The sequence below is a fragment of the Artemia sp. Qi Xiang Cuo genome, chromosome 6, assembly GCF_049724085.1.
Source record: "Artemia sp. Qi Xiang Cuo chromosome 6, ASM4972408v1, whole genome shotgun sequence".
NCBI classification, from domain to species: domain Eukaryota; kingdom Metazoa; phylum Arthropoda; class Branchiopoda; order Anostraca; family Artemiidae; genus Artemia; species Artemia sp. Qi Xiang Cuo.
This window is the reverse complement of record NC_142799.1, coordinates 57334753-57353547: the sequence shown is the minus strand read 5'-3', so window position 1 is coordinate 57353547 and position 18795 is coordinate 57334753. Positions and strand designations below refer to the sequence as shown.

The following is an 18795-nucleotide window of genomic DNA, read 5'->3' as shown; positions in this document are numbered from 1 at the left end:
ATGATTTCTACTAATTTAGACGTCATAAGAAGAAAGGACAAATTTTTAGCTCAAAAGTATCAAAATGTTTTTAATTACAGTTTTAATAGAAAATACTTCAATAAAATAAATGATGAAATTATAAGGAGAAAAGTTTTCTTGTTGGAAGTAAAGAGCGAAGTTGAAACTTAAAACGAACAAAAATTATTGCCTCGCAGTTTATACAATGTATATCTACAAAACCAGCTCAAATAAAACAACTTGTAATATTTCCTTAAATTTACAGAATTCTGAAAAATTGAAAACTGAGCTTCCTCGAATTCTTGAAGAATTCAGACTGTATGCTGAAATTTATCGATACCATGGCTAGCCCAAGACCACTGTATATATAATTAGTGCCCAAGACTGTGCCCACTGTGCAATTAGTGCCCAAGTGCCCTATTATATATACAGTGCCCAAGACTACTGACAGAAATCATTTTCATTTTCTGCAGGTTACTTAAGGAATTGTCAACTTCTGCGAAAACATTCTGTTTTACGTCGGTTTTGTGTTTTGAGTAGGTTTTTTGAGCGCTTGGAAGGGCTATTATTTCTTTAATTTTTTTTTAGTTCTGAAAAAGGCTTGACGGAGGTCCTCCCCCCCCCTCGTATTTACTTCCTCTGGTGTTTCTCATGGATTGACCGAAAATTAATCGCGCTGTAATCTTGTCGTTTTGTCTCTTCATTTCTATGCTTCTCCTTCTTCGTTTTCCATTCAGTATTTGGCAACATAAACTGAAACCCTACATACCGGAAATTTGATAGCAGTATGTACAACAAAGGATCTACTTTTTAACGTTAGTTTTTAACGACTTTGAAAAGATAAGACCAATGTAGACAATTGACAATTGTAGACATGAAGAGAAGGCAATTTTCAAAAGGCAAGGTTCATCAGGCTGGTTTAAAAATCTTATACTAGCCTGTAAATGCTACTGTAACTAAAATAGGTTGACACTAAAGTGTAACTAAAACACAGCTATACTAAATGTTTAGTTACACTTTGCTGTTTAGTAAAACTAAAACTTTAAAATACTGGTAAAACTACATTTGAGACCTGATATGATTAATATTCCTCGTGGTTAAAATATATTCGACCTTAAAAGCTTCTATCTTATTAAATGAGCAATGATTTTTTATGTATATCTGTAAATTTTCTTGAAAACGGCGGCCGATCTCGCCAGATCTATAAGTTTTTTTAGCATTCAAGTTGCAAATAAAAATTCATTAGCATAATATAATCTTTATAATTTTAGAAAAAAAATGGGAGGACGCCTCGATAAATGGGGAGAGTATCTTGAGGAATATGGCTCCATCAAATTCAGCATATCGAAACACAGCTATATTAGGCACGTATCAAGGAATTTTTTCATACTTTTTCATACTTCACATCGTATAGTTTTTATCTCTCTCACTCCCTCTTTCTTCTTGTCTCTGTGACTTCAAACTGAAATTAGACTTTATGCTGCTTCACTGGCAATTTTTTTTCCTTACCAGGCTGAGTGACCTTGAAAATTTATATGTTTAAAAAGGCCGTTCGATGAGAGCTGTGACCTTGAGAACATCTCTTCTTGTATTTCTAGTCAAAACCAATTGATGCTGCCTCCTTACGCTCGAACTAAACAACGGTGGCTTAGGGACACAAACTCACTAATGGGAGTAGATCAGCTGAACAAAAAATTGTTGTTTCAAGATCAAGGTAGTCAATACGAGTTTTGTGAAATAAATAAGTGCAAGTAAAGTAGCAAATACTTTTATAAACTGGAAGTAAAAATTTCCATTTTTTCATAAAAAATGAGAAAAAATCATTTTCACTGGAAGTAATTTCATAAAAAATTCCATAATCTCGTTTCTCTTTGCATCTGATTAAAAAATAGTTCAGCTTTCTAATAGATGTTTTGTTGATTTAGACTAGAAAAAACTAGACAAAAATAGATTTTTTTTTAAATTTGTATACTTTCTTTATCGCAAGGATAAATAATAAACATAATTTCCTTTATATAATTGTCCTACGCTAAAAGCTTATTATTTGCTGTGTTGTCATTTACTGGCCATAAAGCCTTTGTTGTCGTTTATTTGTCGCATTTTTTTTTTTTTTTTCCTTTTTATGTTATAATACATCTTATCTGATCTTTATCATTATTAAATTTTAAAAAACAAGTTTTTTTTCAAATGAACGCAAGGAGCAACACTGAAACTTAAAAAAACAGGAATTCTTACATGTATTAGGGGGATTGCCCCCTCCTCGACATCTTGCTCTTTACGCTTAAGTTTGAATTTTGTCCGAATTCTTTAAGAACGGCTCATGAAACACAGGGATAGTTTAATTAGAACAATAGAAAGCTTTTTTAAAAGTACTAAAAAAAAACTTTAGCGTAAAGAGCGGGGTGTTGACGAAGGGGCAATACCCTTCATGCATGTAATACTTTCTGTTCGTTTTAAGTTTTAATGTTGCCCCTTAATTTCAGTTGAAAAAAGTTTTTTTTCTATTTAATTTCTGATCGTTTTTAAGTAAGGCCAGGAAATCTGGCCCCACGTCAATGGAGAAATCCCCCTTCCCATGGAAATATCCTCTAGACAATTCAATCCCGGTAAAAGTTTACCCCGGACAATTGCCCTTAACAACTCCACGCGTAAAACTGAGACGGAACAGAGAAAGCAAGACTTTTAAAAAGAATTTTGTATAGGAGCTCTGGTAAACTCCCCCAGTGTATAGTTTCCCCTGACAAGTTCACCCCCTGGAAATTTTCCTCCTCATAGAAAATTCCTTCGTGGAAAAGCTCCCAGAAAAAATTAACCCCCCCCCATCCGAAAATGTATACATACTTCACAATAACAAAGACTATGTGTAAAAAATGGGCAAATTTTATTACTTAAAAACCTTTCCCTTTGGGCTGTGGGGGGGGGGGATTTCACATCCAAAGGCATAGTTATTGGTCCTCTCAACTATGATGAGCAAAATAGCTATCTCAAACTTTGATTCAGCGACTTAGGGAAAAAAGGGGCAGGGAGGGGGCCAGGTTGTCCTCCAATCTTTTTGTCACTTAAAAAGACCCAAGAACTTTTAATTTCCGTTCAAATAAGCACTGTCATGACATTCTAGGACCATTGTGTCGATAAGATTACCCATGGAAAAAAAAAATAAATAAACGCGCATCCGTGACCTTTCTTCTGGTAAAAAATACAAAATTCAAAATTTTTAAAGATAGGAGCTTGAAACAACTTAAGTAGGGTTTTCTAATACGCTGAATCTGATGGTGTCATTTTCGTTAAGATTCTAATACTTTTAGGGGGTGTTTCTCCCTTTTTTTCGAAAATCAGGCAAATTTTCCCAGGCCTTTAATCTGTAGGAATAAACTTAGTGAAACTTATATATTTAAAATCAGCGTAATAAGCCGATTCTTTTACAGTTACGCACGCTCCTCTTCCATCCCAGCATAACTTATTTTTTATGTTGTGTAACATAAATTTTACCGGAGAGCAAAAAAAAACAAAACAAATATTTTGGGCTTTTTACGCAAATAAGTTCTAAGACGACACTGCCTATACATGATGAATTACAATTGAAAAATAAATAAAATAGGAAAAAAATGGGAGTAAATAAAACGGGAAAACAAAATGGGAAAACAAATAGAAGATATAAGATGGGAGACAACTGACAACGAGGATAATTTTCAGCCAGTGATTAAGAAATATGAAACAAGCAGATATTTGGGTAATATCGGCTTGTTGGGTAAAGACCTTCGACAAGCCTTCTTCTGTGCTCAAAAAATACATAAGAAAATTAAGCTTTCGAAGTGCTCAAGGAATAATAACCACTTGAAGAAAACTCAAAACAAAGCAATAGACAAGCTGCATCAGTAGCTAGGACAGAATTCCTAGCTACTTCAATAGTTGTGTCATTAAAGTTCTGTATTTTTGAGATTTATTCACATACTTGCCCTCGTTTTATAAGATATTTTCCTTTTTCCTTTTTTATTTTGTATGGAAGGTTTTTTTCCTTATTATATGAAAGTGAGACCAGATGTACAGGTGAATAAAAAAATAGGAATCCTGTGGTTAGGGCCCTGGGCCCCATCCCTCGTACGTCTCTAACTTCGAAAAGGTGTTGTTTTGTTTTCTAGAGGGACGGTCACAAATGCCTATTTATTTGCTTATTTTGTCAAGATGTGATGGTTACATTAAATAACTGGTCGGATAAAATGGGGAGCAGAATTCTTGGAACAGAAATAAATAAGTTCTACTACCCTATTTCAGTGAGAAAAGCGTTCACGCATGGCTTAAGGGTAGTTTTTGCTGTTGTTCGTTAGCAAAATAATAGTTTTGTCCCGAGACGAGCCAAGCGTTTTCGAGTGAAAATTGTGAGGTAGCCAATCGGATTGAAACAACCGGAAAGCAATTTGAATAGCCTCCCATTTCCCTGAAATTATATTTAAGGGAGACGGGTAAACTTGTTACAAGAGTAGCATACAGGTACATTATATAGAAGCCATGGAAATGAAATAATTTGCAAACTAATGATATTTGGGGGGGGGCATAATTTTAGTCCTTTTGTGCACTTGATTAATCTCTATTATTTCTTTTGTGGCATAAGTAGATTAGCCAACTACCTAGTACTTGTGTAGCTACATAAATAGGTGTCCTATATGCAGCGGCATCAATTCACAAGAATATAGGGGGAGCGGACAGACTGTATTTTTCAATATATAAGGGGGGGGAAATTATCGTTTTTCTTCGATTTTTTCAGTGAAATTACCCAAAAAGGCAATCTTTTTTAAAACTTATGGGTCAAAGATTTATGTTTTCCTCCCTACCCACATTCCTATTGATGCCACTTCCTATTTGCGAAATATTCTGTGATTCAGATCTTAGTAGAATATTCTTTAATGAAAATTAAAAATCCTGTCTGGTTTTAATATAATTAAATAAAAAAAACAAGTTTTTTAAACTGAAAGTAAGGAGCGACATTAAAACTTAAAACGAACAGAAATTATTCCGTATATGAAAGGGGCTGTCCCCACCTCAACGCCTCGCTCTTTACGCTAAAGTTTTCTATTGTTTTAAAAAATAGAGTTGTGACAAAGAGTCAAACTTTAGCGTAAACAGCGAGGCGTTGAGGAGGGGACAGCCTCTTTCATATACGGAATAATTTCTGTTCGTTTTAAGTTTTAATATCACTCCTTACTTTCAGTTTAAAAAACTTGTTTTTTTTATTTAATTTCTGATCGTTTTTTAGTTAATGCAGCTTTTATTTTGGCTCGCCGTCATTGAATAAGTAAACAAAATTTGTATAAAAATTTTATTTTTCTTTTGCTAAATGGCTGTCTCTAAATTTGGTTCTGACGTAATTTACAAATTAACTTACGTAACGAACTTCTATATTCGTATATTTTTCTTCTGGCAAAAAATACAAAGTTGCAGATTTTTGCAGATATGAGCTTGAAACCTATGTTATAGGGTTTTCTGATACGCTGAATCTGACGGTGTGATTTTCATTAAAAATTTTTCACTTTTAGGGGATGTTTCCCCCTCTTTAAAAAATCAGGTGAGTTTTCTGAGGCTCGTAGCCTTTGATGAGTAATACTAAACTTAAAAAAAGTTATATATTTAGAATCAGCATTATGAGCCCATTCTTTTGCTACTTTTATTGACATTAAAGTTCCGTTTTTAAAGTTTCGCTAACTATTGAGCTGTATTGCTTGTTTTTTTTTATTGTTTTTTTTATTACGTTTATATTATTAAGTATATGATTGGGTTCTCCCCTTAGTCAATACCACGCTCTTTACGTTAAAAGTAAAAAAAAAATTTAATTCACAAACCCCTGAATCACAAAGGCCGTTTAATTAGAATACATAGCTCTTTTGAAAGCACTAAAAAAAAAACTGTAGCGTAAAGAGCGAAGTATTGAATTGGGGGAGAACCCTCTCATATACGTAATAATTTCTGTTCATTTTAAGTTCTAATGTTGCTTCTTACTTTCAGTTGAAAGTACTTGTTTTTTTTAATTCAATTTCTGATCGTTTTTTAAATAATGCTTGGAAATCCGGCGCCCCCTTCATAGAAATGTCCCTTACCCCACAGAAACATCCTCCACGGAAAGATTCTCCCGAGTAACCCCATCCTCCAGCCCCCCTCCCCCCCACCAGAAAAATTCTTCTTGAAAATGTCTGTATACTTCCCAATAACCAAAACAATATGTAAGCAATGGGCAAAGTTCATAACTTGCAGCCCTTCCCCTGGGACCTGTGGGGGATTAAGTCATTGTAAAAGACATATTTATTAGATTTTTGACTATGCTAAACACAATGGCTATCTCAACTTAATTGGGTGACTTTGAGAAAAAAATGAGCGTGAGAGGGGGCCTAGTTGCCCTCCATTTTTTTTGGTCACTTAAAAAGATAACTAGAACTTTTGATTTTAACTCCAATGAGCCCTCCCACTATAATCTAGTAGAATAGGTTCACTACGATTACCTCTGGAGAAAAGAAAAAAAAAACAAATAAACACGCATCCTTAATCTTTCTTCTGGCAAAAAATGCAAAATTCCACATTTTTGTATATAGGAGCTTGAAACATCTACAGTAGGTTATCTGATACACTGAATATAATGGTGTCATTTTCATTAAGGTTCTATAGCTTTTATGGGGTCTTTCACCCTTTTTTTAAAAATCAGCCAAATTTTGTCAGGCACGTAACTTTTGATAGGTAAGATTAAATTTGATGAAATTTATATATTTGAAATCAAAATTAAAATCTGATTCTTTTGATGTATCTATTGGTACCAAAATTCCATTTTTTAGAGTTTCGGTTACCATTGAGCCGGGTCGCTCCTTACTTACAGTTCGTTACCACAAACTGTTTGATAAAAGGATTAACTAAAAAAACACGAGAGAGTAAGACTAACGTGGTTGTTGGTGGAACATCCAATACGGGGAGGCAGGGAGGGGGGGGGGTGCAATATAAACAAATTGGAACAGGCCAGAGACCCTCGCCTATGTTTATATATTTAAAACCCTAGCCTTGGATTTTAAAGATAAATCCTTGTGCGAGAAGGGGTAGAACAATTTATTTACTAAAGTTTTTGGGTTTTAGCTTGGGTCGCAACTTTGTATTTCTGCCCTGGGGTGAATAGGATGGTTGGGTCACCAACCATTTCGGAAGGCTCAATATTGTTTGGGAGAAATTTAGGGAACATTAATAAATTTGGGGTTAGTCAAAGCACTGGTTCAGGGACACACACATGAAAAAGGGGTATCCGCCCTTCCAAAATTTTTCCATATTTCTAGGTACTTCTAATTCAAATCATCAATATTTTACTCCCCCCCCCCGGGGGCAAAATATGTCTGTTGGCTATACTATGCCTAAAAAATCAGTTGGTTCCATAATATGCACAAAGTATATTAAAATTTTCATGGAACAGCTCAGGAATCCAAAACAAGATTTATTAACTTACATTTATAGTAAGTTAATATTTTAACACTTTGAGAGCAAAGGACAGACTATTAACAAAAATCGAATAGTAGCTGAAAATCTGTCATTAGCTGTTGATTTGGCAATTAAATAATGGTACAAGTCACATGTAAATAAACAACAATGCCTGGATCAAAAGTCATATAGAAGCCAGAATTTGCATTGATTTAGGGATTAGTCCTAAAACCTTTGGGACTAAGTATGCTAAGAATAACGGACAAACAAAATAGTACGCATGTAATTGAATAAACATCATGCAATTCTATGTTTACAGTCATATTATTAGAAAAATACTGTAGGATGCAAATAAATATTCATTTGAGTGAATCAGATGTTTTAGATCTTGGATATGGTTGATATTCATAAATAAAAGTATGTATTAAGCAAATTTAGTAGGTTTTGATTTATTGACATTAGACTCTGATCAAACAGTTCGTAGTAACAAAGTGTAAGTAAGGAACGACCCGGCTCAATAGTAACCGAAACTTAAAAAAACGGGATTTTGATGCCAATAAATACATCAGAAGAATCAGATTTTTATGTTGATTTCAAATACATAAATTTCATTAAGTTTAGTCTTACCCATCAAAAGTTACGAGTTGCTGAGAAAATTTGCCTTATTTTCAAAAAAAGGAGAAAACACCCCTAAAAGTCACAGTTTCTTACTGAAAATAACACCATCAGATTCAGCGTATTAGAGAACCCTATTATAGAAGTTTCAAGCTCCTATCTGCAAAAATGTGGAATTTTGTATTTTTGCCAGAAGAAAGATCACGGATGCGTGTTTCTTTGTTGTTTTTTTTGCAGGGGTGATCGTATCGACCCAGTGGTCCTAGAATATCGTGAGAGGGCTCATTCGAATCGAAATTCAAAGTTCTAGTGCCCTTTCTAAGTGACAAAAAAATAGAGGGCAACTAGACCCCCTCCCACGCTCTTTTCTTCTCAAAGTCACCCGATCAAAATTTTGAGATAGCCATTTTGTTCAGCATGGTCGAAAAATATAATAACTATGTCTTTGAGGATGACTTAATCCCTAGAGTCCCTGTGGGAAGGACTGCAAGTTTTAAACTTTGCCCAATGCTTACATATAGTACTGGTTATTGGGAAGTATACAGACGTTTTCCGGGGAGATTTTTTCTAGTAGCGGGGGCGGGGGTCTTCGGTTACGTGGGAGGATTTTTCCACGGAGGAATTTTTCATGGGGGAAGGGACATTGCTATGAAGAGGGCACCGAATTTCCTGGCATTATTTTTAAAAAAACAATCAGAAATTAGAAAAAACAACAAGTTTTCAACTAAAAACTTTTCAACATCAAAACTTAGAAGAAAAGAAACTATTTTTTATATGATCAGGTTCACCCCCTAGGGAATACCTCGCTCTTTACGGTAAAGCTTTTTTAGTACTTTCATAAGAGCTATTTATTCTAATTAACGGCATTTTTGATTAAGGAGTCATTCTTAAAGAATTGGAAACAAATTCGAACTTTAACGTAAAGATCGAGGTATTGACTAGGGGGCCAACCCCTAATATACGTAGTAAAGATATACGAATATACGAGTTCGTTACGTAAGTTAATTCGCAAGTTACGTATATCTATTACTAATGAAAACGTTCTTAAATAAAATTAAAAAACTTTCGAGAAAGATATTTAGCCAAAAAAAAGTGAAATGAATATACAAATTTCGTTTTAATTATCCATGTACGGTGAGCCAAAATCAAAACCTGCATTAATTCAAAAACGTTCAGAAGTTAAATAAAAAACAAGTTTTTTTAACTGAAAGTAAGAACCGACATTAAAACTTAAAACGAACAGAAATTATTCCGTATATGAAAGGGGCTGTACCCTCCTCAACGCTTCGTTCTTTACGCTAAAGTTTGACTCTGTCCCACAACTTTATTTTTTAAAACAATAAAAAGCTTTAGCGTAAAGAGTGAGGCGCTGAGCAGGGGACAGCCCCTTTCATATATGGAATAATTTCTGTTCGTTTTAAGTTTTTATGTCGCTCCTTACTTTCAGTTAAAAAAAAAAACTTGTTTTTTCATCTAATAACAATAAACTTAACTGACCAAGTATTTGCAAGAGGCTCCTTAACCAATTATCAACAGAAATATCACTAGTGCACAATATATACAGTATACAGCATTGTTTCCCTTTGACACTTACATTAAGTAGATTACACTTGTTAAATGATTTATGATTGGTCAACTAATAATGAACCACAAATCAGAAACAACTTTACATTCTTACGTAGCTTTTGTAAATAAGTGTGATACCCGACGTGAAAGTCCTATTAAGCAGCAAGAGACTGACACATTTGTTAAATACTTCCTCTATTCCTTCTCATTAAAGCTTCTGCTCTGCTTTCGTTATTTATAACCCTGCCTAGTGTGGGAGGATTTGTTACACCTGGGAAATAGGGCTCTTACGAATGTTAATTTTAGTCTTCGTCAAGCCACTGATTGTCCTGCCCAATGTCAAACCACGAGGCAGGCTATTTTTCTGAACAGGCTGGCCAGTTTGGAGGGACTGGGACTATTATTGGCTGTCAGAATCTAGCCTAGAAAGAAGAGGGTCAATCCCCTTATAGGCATGAAGTACCGACCGTCGCACAAGAAAATGTTCCTTGGGGAGCAATCCAAGGTGAGAGAAAGAACTTCTTTTGCTAGTATCAGCTCTGAGGATCGAGTGCCGCTTGGCGCTGATGGCTGTTGAGTGGTGGGTAACTCTCTCCTCTCTTTTGAGCACTGTATAAAGAAAATTAACAGTAAGTTGACCGCAGTAAGAGTTTTACTACTGATGACGGTCACTGTATATGTGACCGAAATATCTCGTATTTTTTGTGAAATTTATTATACACTGTGTATTAAAAAGGATTTTATCCCTATTTTGAACTTTTATTTTAAGTTGACCGCAGACGATTTCTGGCTCTTCATTCTCATTGCGTACAAATAGCTCCTCCTACATACTCTTTCATTAGCGGGTTACTAATGTTAGTACGTGTCAGCGGTCCAATTACCCTGGAACACGTATTTTGGCAGAAACTTTCTCAAAATGCCTTTGAAACCAACTAGAGACTTTGAAACTTACTTGTAATTCCTAAAAACATCAAATAATAACATTGCACTTCTAATTATCGATTTTTATATATGTATTGAAATATATTAATTTAAAATTAGTTTCTTTAAAATTTAGTGTTCCAACGTTGAAGCCATGTTTCGCGTTCAAGAGAAATCTGACTTGTCTAGCCTTGAAACGATCTGATGTCGCTTATGTTTTTACGTTCTCCGGAGCACTCGCACCTCGGTCCGGGTTTCTATAATGGATGAGATAGGGAATGATCATACTGTCTATTATATATATTAAATAAAAAAAACAAGTTTTTTTAACTGAAAGTAAGGAACGACGTTAAAACTTAAAACGAACAGAAATTATTCCGTATATAAAGGGGGCTGTCCCCTCCTCAACGCCTCGCTCTTTACGCTAAAGTTTTTTTATTTTTTAAAAAAATAGAGTTGTGAGAAAGTAAAACTTTTGCGTAAAGAGCGAGGCGTTTAGGAGGGGACAGCCCCCTTCATATACGGAATAATTTCTGTTCGTTTTAAGTTTTAACGTCGTTCCTTACTTTCAGTTAAAAAAGCTTGTTTTTTTATTTAATTTTTGAACGTTTTTGAATTAATGCAGGTTTTGATTTTGGCTCACCGTACATGAATAATTAAAACAAAATTTGCATATTATATTTGGTTAAATGGCTTTCTCGAAACTTGTTTAATTTTATTTACGAACGTTTTTATTAGTAATAAATATACGTAACTTAGAATTAACTTACGTAACGAACTTCTATATTCATAAATTTTTAACACGTATATTAGGGGGTTCGCCCCCTAGTCAATACCCTGCTCTTTAAACTATAGTTTGAATTTTTTTTCCAGTTCTTTAAAAATGACCTCTTAATCACAATCAGTTGATAAGTTGAAAAACTTTTTTTTTTTATTTAATTCCTGATCTTTTTCTTTAATAATGCTGGGAAATCCGGCGCCCCCGGCCTAGTAATGTCCCTTCCCCCCTGAAAACGTCCTTCATGGAAAGATCCTTCCATATAGCCCCCGACCCTCTCCTTCCCCCACCTACCAGAAAAAATCTCCTCTGAAAAAGTCTGTATACTTCCCAATAACCAATACTATATGTTAACATTGAGTAAAGTTCACAACTTTCAGCCCTCCCCCTGGGGACTTTGGGGGATCAAGTCATCCTAAAAGACATTTTTATCATATTTTCGACCATGCTGAACAAAATGGCTATCTCAAAATTTTGATCGGGTAACTTTGGGAAAAAAATGAGCGTGGGAGGGGGCCTAGTTGCCCTCCATTTTTTTTGTTAAATTAAAAAGGGAACATGAACTTTTATTTTCCGTTAAAATGAGCCCTCCCACTATATTATAGGAACACTGGGTCGATACGATCACCCCTGGGGAAAAAAAAAAAAAAAAAAAAAACAAACAAACAAATAAACACGCATCCGTGATCTTTCTTCTGGCAAAAAATGGAAAATTCAAGATTTTTGTAGATAGGAGCTTGAAACCTCTACAGTTGGGTTTTCTGATACGCTGAATATGATGGTGTGATTTTCATTAAGGTTCTATAAATTTTAGGGGGTCTTTCCCCCTTTTTTCGAACATCATCCAAATTTTCTCATGCACGTAACTTTTGATGGGTAATATTCAACTTAATGAAACTTGTATATTTGAAATCATTATTAATATCTGATTCTTTTGATGTATCTATTGGTATCAAAATCCCGTTTTTTAGAGTTTCGGTTACCATTGAGCCGGTTCCCATCCTTACTTACAGTTCGTTACCACGAACTGTTTGATATACTGTGCTTTTGAGAGACAAATACCGCCTTCCCAAGTTACTGGTCTGAAGCTGGTTTGTATGGTTCTCGGGAAAGAAACAAAGAGAGAAAACTCAATGAAGAAAAGAGACAAAACGAGACATCGGATAGTAGCGAAAAGACACAAAAAAACGACGTGGATATTTCGTCTGTATAAAAATGAGGCGTCTTCAGCATAAAGAAACAAAGGTTAAAAAGCTAAAATAAATTAAAAACACATAAGAAAAAACACCACCAATATTAAACTACAATTGTCGCAACAGACCGCTTGGGTTACTGTTACTCATAGAGTTACTTTCATGAAAGCACCAAAGTAACTCTATTAGTAACAGTAACCCAAGCGGTCTGTTGCGACAATTGTAGTCTAATATTGGTGATGAAAGCACCAAAGCAACTTTCGTTTTGTCTCTTTTCTTCATTGAGTTTTCTCTCTTTGTTTCTTTTTCATTGCTGGCCAATCCGGCTTAAGATCTTTCATGGTTCTCAGGATTGGGGAATGCAATGGTGGATACCTTGACTATACCAAAAAGACCCTTCTAGGTTCTAAACGTATTCACCCCAGAAAATTCCTCCACTCATCTTGGGAAATTTCCTTCGCGTGCGACTTAATAAAGGCATATTGAATGGTTCAGAATATTCTATAGTATTAATTTTTGTGTTTTTTATTTATTTTGTTTCGTGTTCAGGTCTAGTTGTCATTGTAGGGCAAGATAAAGGTTAACGAAATTTGAAAATATTAGAATATTAGTAACTACAACTGTTAAAAGGTTGATTTATGATGGAACTGCACAAAAATAAAAGGCTTGTTCTAAGAATTCTGAGCAATTACTTCCCATGGACTTGGTCTGGTACCGACCGGAGGCATCACTAGCCAAAATGTCAGAAGGGGCAATAGATTGTACGAACTGACCAAATCCTTTTAACCTGCTGGACGAACTGACAGGGATTCCCTCTCATTTATTTTACGCCATATATTTTGATCAGCCTATCAGCCCAAAAGAAAAAAAATTGAGCCACAAGGCGTAACTATTTTACGGCGTAAAGGCGTAACTATTTAGGCGCATAGCAATAACAAGGAGTTATAGTCTAAGTCAGAACCAAAAATGACGGAGCTTTTTATTCCAAATAAGAAAGCAATAGTTTAAGCAAATAAAGTTTTCAAAAAATCGCCAAGCCCTGTTAAAAAAAAGTATCGGGTATGGTCCATTAGGCGTACATTAGAAGGTTTTTCTGTCTCAAGCATCTTTATCTGCCAAGACTATGTGACTTTTCGGGAACGAATACACAACCGTGCATCATCACTGGTTCTGCAACCAGGGGTTGATCCAGGATTTTTTTTTAGGAGGGGCGCAAAATAGGTTGATCAGATAAAAAACTAGGGGGGGCATAAAATAGGTTGATCCGATAAAGTTGCGTTAGGAGCAACATTTTGGTATTTTTTTTAAATTTTAAAAAAAATTAGGGGGGCATAAAATAGGTTGATCCGATAAACTTGCGTTAGCGAGCCATTTCCCAATCTTTAGGACAATCCGTTCGGAATGATCATCCCTGGAAACCAAAAAAAAAAAATGCTAAACACGCATCCGTGATCTTTCGAGTTGGATCAAACGCAAAATTACACATTTTTGAAGACAGGATCTAGAAACCTTCACAACAGGGTGGTTCTCTAATATGCTGAGTCTATTGGTGCGATTCTCGTTGAATTCACTTGCCTGTTTAGGAGTATTTTCCCCATTTTTCAAAATTCATACAAACTTTCTCAGGCTTGTAGCGTTGGATGTGTAACATTGAACTTGATACATTTCATAAATTTGCTATGTGGACAAAACTTCAGTTCTTTTAATTTATTAATTGTTTTTAAAATTTCCTTTTTTAGGATTTGGTCCCAATTAGCCCGAGTCGCTCCTTAGTTACAGTTCGTTACCACGAACCATTTGATTCTACACCATACAGTCTACAGATATTTCAAGAATAAAGCCGCTATAGCCAGAATAACATGAAAGTGCCCAGGTTGCATTAGATCAGATCTCTTGATTACCCGGCGGAAATTTTTCGTGCAGGGGAATTTACCGGGGATGGGACTTTCTGGAGGATTCCCATGGAGAGAATTTTCCGTGGGGGGGGGGACTACGCCAAAACCCCAAAATACAATGATCGAGGGGGATACCAACAGCCTAGTGTCAATTGATGCGATATTTTTTAGGAGGAGATGGAGGCAATGGCTTTTTGTGTCCTGAGTCTCGACTTTTTGTTAATTGTAGGAAAATTAAATAAAACTACAAAAGAAAGAAAACATACCAGACTTGATCCTTACTTGGAAATAAACTGGAAAGCTAAGTAACAGTAAAATATGTCAAGTTAGAAACTTTTTTAAGTGTTCGTGCTACTTTGATTACCAAATTTGACTATAAATTCAAATCTAGTTTTCGAGCCTGTAGCGAAATGTTTACTGACACCGGAATTGCCACTATAGTCAGAATAAAATGAAAGTGCCCAGGTCGCATTAAATCTCTTGATTAGCCGCGAAATTAAACCGTAAATAAATTATTCGCTATCTAAGCTTCAAACTCTTATCACAAAAGGATTAAGGAGATATTCAATCATTATGTTAAGGTAGATAAAGGTGCTAAAATAAAGGCCTCAGTGGCAAAAAATATCTTCGTAACATTTTGCTAAATTAGAAAAATGAAAGTGTTAAGCTTTCGGGCAAATTTTTCTCTCCCCAGGCAGCATACTTTTAAAACAGAATACATTCATGAATATATTATGATAAAATTAAAGCGGTAAAATTCATTTGATTTCAAATTATGAATAGTTTCAGGTAATGAAACATAATATTAGAAACCTAAAAAGGAAACTTAAATTGCTACTCTGGGTTCATAACATGCATTTACTCGTAATTATTCGCGATATGAGTCGATTAACATACATATAACCTAATCTCCGCCGTCCGTTTCCGCTAATAGTTAACTTTTTTAGCAAATTTCTCTAGAGCAACAAACCGTAATTGGAAAAAATTGTTGGAGAATTCTGTCGTGCAATATTCGGAAGTTGACAATGCAACCAAGCAGAAGGAAAAGTTTTAGGATGAACATTGATTGACAATTTATGACATCTAGTACTTATTTTTTAGCGAATTCCTTTTTTGGCTGCTTACAAACATCTCCAGGTTTCCTTTAATCTGGGTTATTTATTTATTTATTAATACTAAAATACGGTAAGCTTAACAAGCTTATACTGAATTATTTTTCGAGTTTTTTTTGTCCTAACCTATCCGGTTAAAGTAGCTATAAATTATGAATAGATTACACTGGGTAACAGCCAAAAAATCGCCAGGGGTTTCTCATCGATTTAGACTAATTTTGGTGTTCTGAGTCCGAATATCACATTTGTTTTGCTCTATCAGGTCAACTTTTTGAGATACAGCCATAGGCCTACCTGACGAGTGGTACATATGCTAATATCAGGAGTTTTTAGTTCAATCATATTTTGCTTGTAGAATATATTGAACTACAACATTAGTTTATTTCTCTAAAGTATATGCATTCGTGTATGCGTGAGTACGAGGCTATTTAGTTAACCCTTAGCCAATCAAATTGATTCTAAATTTCACTGCCTTAAATTAACCTGCATTTTTTTTCATTTCTTTCACTTGATTGATATGGCTTCGGCGTGACGGTTGTGCAGGAATGATCCTGGAGTTTTCTGCTACAACTGCAGAGATTACACGCTGTCAATGGACAGGAGAAACATCATAGGATTTGTAAAGCGTGCCTACGAGGCTTACTTTGAAGTCAAACTGGGTGACTAAGTTAAGTCCTGGGTGCTGCATACGGTGTGCAAGACATGTGCTGAATATCTCCAGCAGTGGATAAATGGTGCAAAAGCTTCCCTGAAGGTTAGGATTCCAATGGTTTGGAGGGAGCCGTTAGACCATGCATCGGATTCTTGCTTCTGTAGCAACTTAGAGCTATACCAGCGTTCATAGAGCTTTCCGACAGTGACAACAAGACCCCTAGTAAAGATGAGGGATGATACACAGAAGAGGAGTATAAAGCAAACGACAGTCTGCGGCCCTTTTCACAATGTGAGCTTAATGATTTGGTTCGGGATCTCAACCTGTCGAAGACTTCCTCAAAGCTGTTGGCCTCCAGACTCAAAGAAAAAATCTATTTGGTGAAAACGCACATACAAATTTCTTTCGTAGAAGGCATGAGGACTGTATGTGTACTTCTGCCCCGAGTTAGACCTTGTCTACTGTCAAGATGTCACCAGTCTTCTTGGTAAACTCGTCGCTCCTCAATACGATCCAAGGGATTGGCAACTCTTCATTGACAACAGCAAGCGCTCTTTGAAGTGTGTGCTCCTCCAAAACAGGAACCATTTTGCCTCAATCCCTCTTGTGCACTCCACAACTCTCAAATAAAAACATGAAGCAGTGAAGTACGTGCTCGACAAAATCCAATATGAGCATCACCAATGGATCATCTGTGTTGACTTCAAGATGATGAGCTTTTTACTTGGTCAGCAGTCCGGGTTCATGAAGTAACCATGCTTTATATATATATATATATATATATATATATATGTGGAACAGTCAAGACAGATCCCAGAACTATGTCAAGAAAGGATGACTGGCACCAGAGCAGTTAGTAACTGGGACGAGAAACATTATAAACGAACCTCTTGTTGACTGGGAGAAGATATTGATTCCACCGCTACATATGAAGTTTGGATTAATGAAGCAGTTCAAGCGCGCTCTGGACAAGGATGGAAGGTGCTTCACCTACCTGTGCTGAGCCTTTCCTTGATTGACCATTGAGAACCTTAAGGCCGGCATTTTCGATGGCCCACAGGTACGACAGCTCCTGTAGGACACACAGTTCGAAAACTCAATGAAAACGCTAGAGTGCGGTGCTTGGAAATCGGTTGTGCAGATGGTGAAGAACTTATTGGGCAACACAAAGGCAGCAAACCATGCCATACTCATAAGAAGCATGATAGGTCTTCCAAAAACTCGGGTGTTTGATGAGTATAAAGATGCACTTACTGTTCTCACATATAGAGAAGTTTCCTGAAAACCTTGGGGTGATGAGCGACAAGCAGGGAGAAAAGTTCCACCAGGACATGCGCAAAACGAAGTAGAAGTACCAGCAAAGATGGGATGCAGTCTTCATGGCGGACTACTGCTGGTTGCTGAAGATAGACAACCCAGCAGCTGCTCACACACGGGAATCAAAGAAACACCAATTTATGCTGTTAACTCTAAAATTTTGTGTCTCTTAACGGTCATTCTATTATTATTGTTATGAATTATGTTTATCAATTTTGATAGAGTAAGTAAAAATTAAATTTGAATTTATTGACGGTTATTTCTTGAGGAAAACCGAAAGAATCGTCAGGAGTTTCTCGGCTGATGATCCGCTGAATTTTTTTTTCACAAGATTGATTTTTTTTTAATTTCTGTAGCAAAAACTTCTGACCTGATTGAGAAAAACCAAGGTTATTTTCAGACTCAGAGCATCAGAATTAGTCTAACTCAGCTGGAAAACCCTGGACGATTTTCAAAAAGTATTTTTTTTTTTGTTACCCTGTGTTATTATTAGAACGTCCTAGACATTAAAATACCTAATCATTTGAAGCCAAATTATTGAAGAAGATTGATAGCTGAAGATGGGTATATTGATGGGTATCAGATGTAGCGTCCAAACTAAAAAATAGTATTTAAAAAAATGTGTTTTAAAAAAGGTACAGAGCGATATTAATACTAAAAAGGAAAAGGAGGATGCGGTACAAAACTTTAAAGTCCAAACCGGTGGTTCCGAACTTAAGTCAGACTTAAAAGAAACAATTACTATGGACGAAATAAGCAAATCCAAAACGAGCAGACGGTACAAAAATTAATAGTTGAGCTGCAACCCCATCAAACCCTCGAAAGATTTTTGTACCTTTAGTCATTGGAAAATAAATATAATGCTTGAAATGTCGTAAAGTTGGCGTTTTGAAAGCTTTATTCAGCCATCAATCGCTTATGCATTCAAATTGAATTGATTTTCAGGGAAGTAACAGTGGTAAAAATAATATGGGTGCCCATAAGGGGGAAGGCAGGGGAGGAGTCTCCAGCCCCCCCTGGATGAATGACGCTGCCTTATATTTGTATTAATTAAAAAAAATGTTCCACAAATAAGTTTTTCAAAGAGAAGTAAAGAGCTTCATTAAGCCAAAAATGGGCAGAAATAAAGTCAAACAATTTTCCAAGCGTAAAACTACCACAAAACACTACCAGCAAATTAATGAAACTCGCAACAAACAGAAATTACAATAAATAGCCGAGTCAAACTCAAAACGAACAAAAATTAGCATCACTAGGGTTGACAACCCCCATGCCTTCTCAAGACCAGATCATAATTTAGGCTTTA

At 35.7% G+C, this 18795-nt stretch overlaps 1 protein-coding gene across 2 annotated transcripts in view; it reads right to left on the bottom strand.

Moving 5' to 3' along the window:
* The window catches only part of LOC148951428 (sodium-coupled monocarboxylate transporter 2-like), a 181157-nt gene extending 166285 nt beyond the window's left edge, over positions 1-14872 (bottom strand). The window contains exon 1 of one of the 2 annotated variants that reach the window (XM_089090883.1): positions 14675-14872. The gene's annotated coding sequence lies outside the window, so the exon portion shown is untranslated. The remainder of the gene's footprint in view (positions 1-14674) is intronic. The other variant, XM_089090884.1, reaches the window with a different exon arrangement.
* Positions 14873-18795: the final 3923 nt, after the last annotated feature.